At 38.9% G+C, this 8,207-nt stretch overlaps 1 pseudogene; it reads right to left on the reverse strand.

Annotated features, from left to right (window-relative positions):
• Window positions 1–4,368: 4,368 nt before the first annotated feature.
• On the reverse strand, window positions 4,369–4,855 carry LOC150059976 (large ribosomal subunit protein uL14 pseudogene; annotated as a pseudogene).
• Between the last annotated feature and the right edge of the window lie 3,352 nt (window positions 4,856–8,207).

The following is an 8,207-nucleotide window of genomic DNA, read 5'->3' on the forward strand; positions in this document are numbered from 1 at the left end:
TTTGATGTCTTTTTAAAAAATAATCTAGATCTTTCAGGTGAGAGAGAACACGTTATATGTTTTTCTCAGTCTGGTTTATTTTGCTTAACATGATGAGATCTGATTCCATCCATTTTCCTACAAATGACATATTTGTATTTATATATTTAATTATATTTATAAATTTATACTTTAAATACACACATATATGTACATTTTATGTATCATTCCTCTCTCATTTGACACCTTAATTAATTCCAAAAACCTAATCAATGTGGTAAGGTCTATGATACATATGAGTATTATGGGTATGCAGATTTCTTTACTATAGTCTGACTTTGATTTTTTTTCCATGTACACCCCTAGAAATGGTGTAGCTAGATCATATGATAGTTCTATATGAGTTACAGGGATGGGGTTTTCTTTAGGGGTGGGGGGGCTCCAGCTTTCTATTGTGGCCTCACCAAATTAGATTCCTGTCAGAAGACTATAAGGGCTCATTTTCCGTTAGCTAACATTGATCATTTTTTAATGTCTTGGATAGCCATTCTGATTGGAATGAGATGGAATTTCAAGGTAGTTTTCATTTGCATTTGCCTGATGCTTTTTTTTTTCAATCTGTCCCTTGAGCCATATCCCCAGTCCTTTCGACTTTTGGGTTTTGTTTCTTTTTGTTGTTGTTTAGTTTCTAGATAGCAACACAGAGTCTTGATACTTGCCACCATGCCCAGCTTGAAGAGACAAATGTGTTAAGGATTGTTTGCCTGAACTGATTTTGAAACATGATCTTCTGGTCTTTGCTCCCCAAGTAGCTGGGCTTCCAGGCAGAGTTGGGTTTCTTTTTTTTTGGGGGGGGGGAATTACTTGTTCTTTTGCTATTTAATATTGTAGCTCTTTACATATCACAGATATTACTTCCACGTCAGAAGAATGGTTGACAAAGAATTTTTTTGACCATTATGTAGGTTGTCTTTTTAGTCTAGTGATTGTTTCCTTTGTACTGTAGAATCTTGTAACTTGATGCAATCTCATTTGTCAATATTTATTCTTACTTCCTGAACTACTGGAGTCCTATTCAGAAAGCCATTGGTTTTATCAGTATCTTGAAGCATTAAGGTCAGATCCATTTTGAAATTGATTTTTTTCTTTGTTCTAAGTGAAAGGTAGAGAGTAAGTTTTACTCCAATTTTTTTTTTTGGTTGGATCTGAGGCTTGAACTCAGGGCCTGGGCACTGTCCTAGAGCTCTTCAGCTCCAGGTTAGCACTCTACCACTTTGAGCCACAGTGCCACTTCCTGTTTTCTGGTGATTAATTGGAGATAAGAGTCTCACAGACATTTGTGCCATGTAGTCTTTGCACCACAGTCCTCAGGTCTCAGCCTTCTGAGCAGCTAGGATTACAGGCTGGCAAAGGCCAGTGTATGTTTGGTAAGTTTGTTAACCATCAAGATAGCTGTGGCTACATGGGTTTATTTTTTATCCCATCGGTCTATGTGTCTACTATCATGCTAATTTTATTGTTATGACTATATAATGTAATTCAAAATCAGGTACTGTGGTAAAGAGCATTGCCTTTTATGCTCAGGATTGCTTTCATTATTTAGGATATTTTATGCTTCCATATAAATTTCATCCTTTCTAGTGAGTGTGTGTGTATGTGTGTGTGTGTCCTGGGACTTAAACTTAGGACACTTTCCTTAAATATTTTTGCTCATGACTAGTACTCTAGCCAGAGCTCCACTTTCAGCTTTTTACTGATTAATTGAAGGTAGGAGTCTCATGAACTTTCCTGCCCCAACTAGCTTCAAACTACAATCCTCAGATCTGAGCCTTCTCAGTAGGTAGGATTACAAGTGTGAGCCACTGACATCTGACTCATCACTAGCACCTGGTTCTGTTTTGTAAAGAATGTCACTGAAGTTTTGATAGCAATTGTACTATGCTTATTTGGGGTAACTTTTCCATGTTCACAATATTGATGCTAGTCTGCTAAGCAGGTGAAATCAAATCCCCACATTCTTGAAACATATTTCTCCTGCAACAAAAACAGCCAGACTGTTTTCACCAGGGCTTCCCTGTGGGTGTTGCTTTGAGGTTCCTTCCTTCCTAGGAACTGGGGTTGGAGCTATGTTCACTTTCATCTACATCATCTTTCTGCTTCTCCATACTCTTTAGCTTATCTCACCTCTTCCTGGATTTGCAATACTCTTCCTAGCTTTAGCTTCTTAAAATATAGTTTCTCATTGGTTAGTTTGATTCTTCTTATTTGCAGGGTGAATTTCTACAATCTTCTCTGCTATTTTTGTTTGTGAGTGACTACCCAAACCTTGATCTTTGTGGAGATAACTAAAGTTGAGATCGCTATATAGTATTTTGTGGACATCAAACACAAACACACACACACACACACGCTCACACTCACACACTCACACTCACAATGTCTCTCTGGTTGCTGGGACTAAAAGCTAAAGACTCTTTACAAAAAATGTAAAACAGAATGTAGTTTATTATCTTTAAGTGGTTATTCAAAGGAGTTATCATCCAACAAATCAATTAATAAATACAGTACATCTTCATTAATGTCAACCCTTTTTAAATTTTTTATTTTATTGTTGGGGTGATGTACAGAGGGGTTACAGTTATATTCCTTGGGTAGTGGGTACATTACTTCTTGAACATTGTTACACCTTCCTATGTTTTCCTCCCACTTCCTTTCCCCCATCTCATTTTTCCCTTACTTTCCCATTTCCAAATACACAAGTAAATGTATATACAATATACCAGGTACCAAAGTCAAATATAGTAACATGAGATAAACCTTAAGGGGAAAAGAAGAAAAAAGAAATATAGCTTCACCTAATACATTAAGAATAACAATCACAAAGATAAACCTCTTGTTTCCATATCCTGGAATTCATTTTGCTTAGCCTCATCCTATATGGACATATGCACATGACTTTTGATCCTCTGTTAGAAGAATCCTAAATGCATGCTGACTGTTACAAATGAGGGAAACCATGGAGTCTATCTATGTCTCCTTGGGTCTGGCTTTACTTCACTTAATATAATTTTTTCCAAGTCTTTCCATTTCCTTAAGAATGGGATGTTACCCCTTTGATCATCCTCCTCTTCCCTCCTCTCAATTTTCTTAATTTCATAAAGTATGCATGGAATATTATGACTGAATTGTCTTCCTTCTTCTCATCACTTGTCTGCCTCATTCCACCTGACTTCCTCCCTATATCTTTCAAGCATCAGTTTCCTGGTATCCTTTTTTTTATCTTACTGTGAGTTTGTTTTTCTAAGGAATTATACCACTTGAAATCTTCCTGAAAATACCATACTTATGTTAATGTATTTGTGCACACTTGCATACAATCATGTATGTGAATACCTGCCCACTTATAAATTACTTCCAGCTTTCACATGAGAGATAACATATATCCTTTATTTATTTACTTTCTTACTTACTCATTTATTTTTGTTGGACATGGGACTTGAACACTGGGCCTGGGTCCTGTCCCTGAGCTCATCATCTCAAAGCTACTGCCCTACCCCTTGAACCACAGCATAACTTCCAACATACATCTTTTTTTTGTTGTTGGTCATGGGGCTGGAACTCTGGGCCTGGGCATTGTCCCTATCTTAAGCTCAAGGCCACTGCTCTACCCCTTGAGCTACTGTTCTACTTCCTGTTTTCTAATGATTAATTGGAGATAAGTGTCTTACGGACTTTAGTGCCCGAGTTGGCTTTGAACTGCAATCCTCAGATCTCAGCCTCCTGAGTAGCTAAGATTATAGGCATGAGCCACCATGCTTAGCTCCAACATATATCTTTTTAAACCCCTTTCTTATAAGTTGATGATCCCTAATTAAAACACTGATACCAACAGATACACATGATTCTTGAAACGTGATAATTACATGGAATACTTATTTCTTCCCACCAGTGAGAATTATGCAAAAACAGATTAAAATTTAGAGAGCTCCTTTTCTTCAAATATTTACAATATGTTTTGTTAAAAGCACACTTTTTTCTGAAAGATACAGATCGTTTCAGAACTTTCACAAATAGAATTGCTTTTAAAAAGCTGAACTTTATGATTCTTCTTTGCATAGTTACCATGGAGATATCACCAATTCAACTACTAGAGTCAAGTACGCTGCATTGTTCAAGATGTGTGATCACTTAAGTCCCCTTAACACAATCTGACCCTGACTTTTCAGGATGAATCTTACTGCCTTATAATAAAGATTTTCCTTTCAATTTCTTTGATTCTGGATTAAATCTAGTTAGTCTGGTGGAGGATTTTGGCTGGAGATATAACCTATGGCCTCACATTTGCTAGGCAATGTTTTAATGCTGAATACAACACTCTAGCATCTAAGCTTTTTTTTTTGAGAACAAATAATTTTTAATAGGGTATTGGCTTTTTACAAATGCACTGAAGGATCATGCAATGCTGCCTGCATTAGACGCAATCCTGGGCCACAGGTCTGCACATTCCTTTGCAACAGGTCCTGTGATGGCAGAACCTTTCATCTCCCCTTTATTGTTTACTATGACACCTGCATTATCTTCAAAATAAAGGAATACACCATCTTTTCTCCTGTATGACTTTCGTTGTCGAATTACCACTGCAGGATGTACCTTCTTCCTTAGCTCTGGTTTGCCTTTCTTGACTGTAGCCATCACCATGTCACCTACACCAGCAGCAGGAAGTCTGTTCAGTCGTCCCTTGATCCCCTTCACAGAGATGATATACAGGCTTTTGGCTCCGGTGTTATCTGCACAGTTGATCACAGCTCCTACGGGAAGACCCAGCGAAATGCAAAATTTCACCCCAGAAGATCCACCACGTCCTCGCTTCGACATCTTGGACACTGGAAAAGACGCATCTAAGCTTTTTATCCTTAAACAATTCTTCTGTTTCCTTTACTAGTGGAAGAAACACTGGAATATGTTTTTATTTTGGGAATGCCTTTCTTTTGGGAGCAGAAGACAGGCAATCTAGATGGTTCTTTATTTATGATCTTTGTGGGATTTTAGGCCAGTGCTGGGGTTTTAACTCAAAGTATGGACACTGTCTCACAGACATTTTTACCTACGCTGGCTTCAAACAATGATCATCAGGTTTCAGCTTCCTGAATAACCAGCATTACGGGTGTGAGACACCAGCACCCAGCTGTGTTTTGATTTTTGGTTATTTTGACTAAATATTCTCTGATCTCCAGACATTTTGGACATCTACCTTTTTGTTATGTGTTTACTAGATTCTGGTTTAGATGAACAAATGGTATCACTCAACTATGGGATTGACAAGCTATTTGAATCTTCTCCTGAAAATATTTAATTTTCTAACTGTGGGTAAAAACATCTTTGCTATGTCTTTTGTAAGGAATTTTACCTGTAAGCAGGCAACCTAAAAGAGAAACAGTTTTTGGATCAAGAACTGTTGTTACCATGGGCAAGGAGTTTGGCCCAGTGGTAGCCTAGCATGCATGAAGAAACAGAAAAAGCCAGAAGTGAGCTGGATGTGGTGACTCACGCCTGGAATCCTAGGTACTCAGGAGACTGAGATTTGAGAATTGCGGTTCAAAGCCAGCCCAGCCATAAAGACCCTGAGGCTCTTATCTCCAATTAACCACTAGAAAACTGGAAGTGGCACTGTGGCTCAAGGGGTAGGGTAGTGGCCTTGAGCTGAAGACCTGAGAGACAGTGCCCAGTCCCAGAGTCCAAGCCCCATGACCAATGAAAAAGAAGAAGAAGAAGAAGAAGAAGAAGAAGAAGAAGAAGAAGAAGAAGAAGGAGGAGGAGGAGGAGGAGAAGGAGAAAAGAAACAAAGAAAGAAAGAACAGGAAAGAAAAGAAAAGAAAAAGTCAGAAGTAGTGCTGTGGGGCTCAACTGGCAGACCACTAGCCTTGAGAAAACCCAAGGACAGTGCTCAGGCCCTGAGTTCAAGCCCAGGACCAGGAAAAAAAAACTATTCCAACCAGTGTAATTTTAAGATTTTCTCTATCCAGGCACAGGTGGCTCATGCCCATAATCCTAGCTATGCAGGAGGCTAAGACCTAAGGATTACAGTTCCAAGGCATCCTGGGAAGTCAATGAGACTCTAATTTCCAATTAACCACCACAAAAGTTAGAAGTAGAGTTGTGACTCAAATGATAGAGCACTAGCCTTGAGCAAAAAAAAAATCTCAGGGAGTCTTCTCTGAAGAAGAAACAAAAATGGCCTATAGAGACATGAAGAAATGCTCAACATCTCTGGTCATAAAAGAAATGCAAATCAAAACAACTCTAAGATTCCACCTCACTACAGTTAGAATGGCCAGGATCAAGAAAACTAATAACAACAGATGCTGCAGGGGATATGGCCAGGAGGGATCACTACTACACTGTTGGTGGGAGTGCAAACTCATTCAACCACTATGGAAAGCAGTATGGCAGTTCCTCAAAAGACTAAACATAGAGCTCCCCTATGACCCAGCAATTCCACTACTTGGCATTTACCCAATCATCCAGAAACAAAGACATACTAAATCCACCAGCACAACAATGTTCATTGCAGCACTATTTACCATAGCAAAGACATGGAACCAACCTAGATGTCCCTCAGTTGATGAGTGGATCAACAAGATGTGGTATTTGTACACAATGGAATTCTATGCTGCTGTCAGAAAGAATGACATTGCCCCATTTGTTAGGAAATGGAAAGACTTAGACAAAATCATATTAAGTGAAGTAAGCCAGACTCAAAGGAACTTAGGCTCAATGGTTTCCCTCATTTGTCATAATCAGTAGAAACCTTGGGCTCTCCTAGCAGAGATTTGCAATAGAGCAAAACCTTGATACAAAAGGCCATGTAGTATGACGCTAAATGAAAGGATATAGAAACATAAGCCATATAATGAATGATTGTTGTTCTTGAGGTACTATGCTATCTCTCATCTCTTTTGCTGTCCCTTGGTTATCTCATATTGTTACAGTGTCTCACTTCGTTACCTGATATATCGGATATATTTGTATTTGGTTATTTGAAATTGGATAGGGAACAGGGGAAAACAAGATGAGGGGGGGATGGAGCAGGAGGGAAATGGGGACCAAGACATGTGAAAGGGTATCAAAGTATGGGAATTAATGCACCATCTATCTGGCAAATATCATGTAACCCTTCTATTAATTACAATAAAAAATATATGAAAAAAATCTCAGGGAAAGTGTTCAGGCTGAGTTCAAACTTCTGGACACACACACACACACACACACACACACATGCACACACACACACATCTATTTTTTAAAAAATAGGTTTTTCTGTCTCTTTGAATTTCATATTCTGATAGTGCTGTTATTGACTGTTGAGCTTTTAATGGAAGAATGGTACTTAGGTTTAATTTCAGAGCTCATGTGTCAAAAATATTCCTTAGTCTGTCTGTCCTTTTTTCTCTGACCTGCCTTCCCTCTTTCCTCCCTTCCACCTTCACATTCTCTATAGCTTTTTCTTTCTCTTTCTTTCCCCCCATCCCACCTCAACTCTGTCTCTCACTTCTTTTCAATTCTGACTTATAAAGATCTGGTCTGGCTACAAAGTTTGGTGAGTTTGGTTGACTTCTTTCAGTATGGAAACTGAAAGATAAGATTTTTTTTTGGCGGGGGGGACTTGAACTCTGGGCCTGGGCTGTGTCCTTGAGCTCTTCAGCTCAAGGCTAGTGTTCTACCATTGAATCAGAGTTTTCTGGTGGTTAATTGGAGAAAAGAGTCTCACAAACTTTAGTGGCCCGGGCTTTCTTTGAATGCTATCCTCAGATTTCAGCCTCCTGAGTGGCTAGGATTACAGGCCTGAGCCATCAATGCCCACCTTATATTCTTGTTTATATATACCATTTCAACGTTTCTTAAGAATTTGTTATGCTGCTAATGTATTTTTAATAGTAGCTAGGATTACAAGCATGAGCCTCTGGTATCAGGCTGTACTTGAATGTTTTTAAGTTAGCATTACTGTTTTGTTTTGTTTTGTTTTGTTTCTGTCAGTCCTGGGGCTCGAAATCAGGGCCAGAGCACTGTCCTTGGGCTTTCTCAAGGCTACAGCTCTACCACTTGGGCCACAGTACCACTTCTGACCTTTTCAATGTATGTGGTACCAAGGAATCAAACCTGGGTCTTGGTGCATGCTAGGCAAGCACTCTACCAGTAGGCCACACTTACTGCCCAATCATTACTGTTTT

This window comes from Megascapheus bottae, chromosome 8, assembly GCF_031878675.1.
Source record: "Megascapheus bottae isolate mThoBot1 chromosome 8, mThoBot2.hap1, whole genome shotgun sequence".
In the NCBI taxonomy this organism is placed as follows: domain Eukaryota; kingdom Metazoa; phylum Chordata; class Mammalia; order Rodentia; family Geomyidae; genus Megascapheus; species Megascapheus bottae.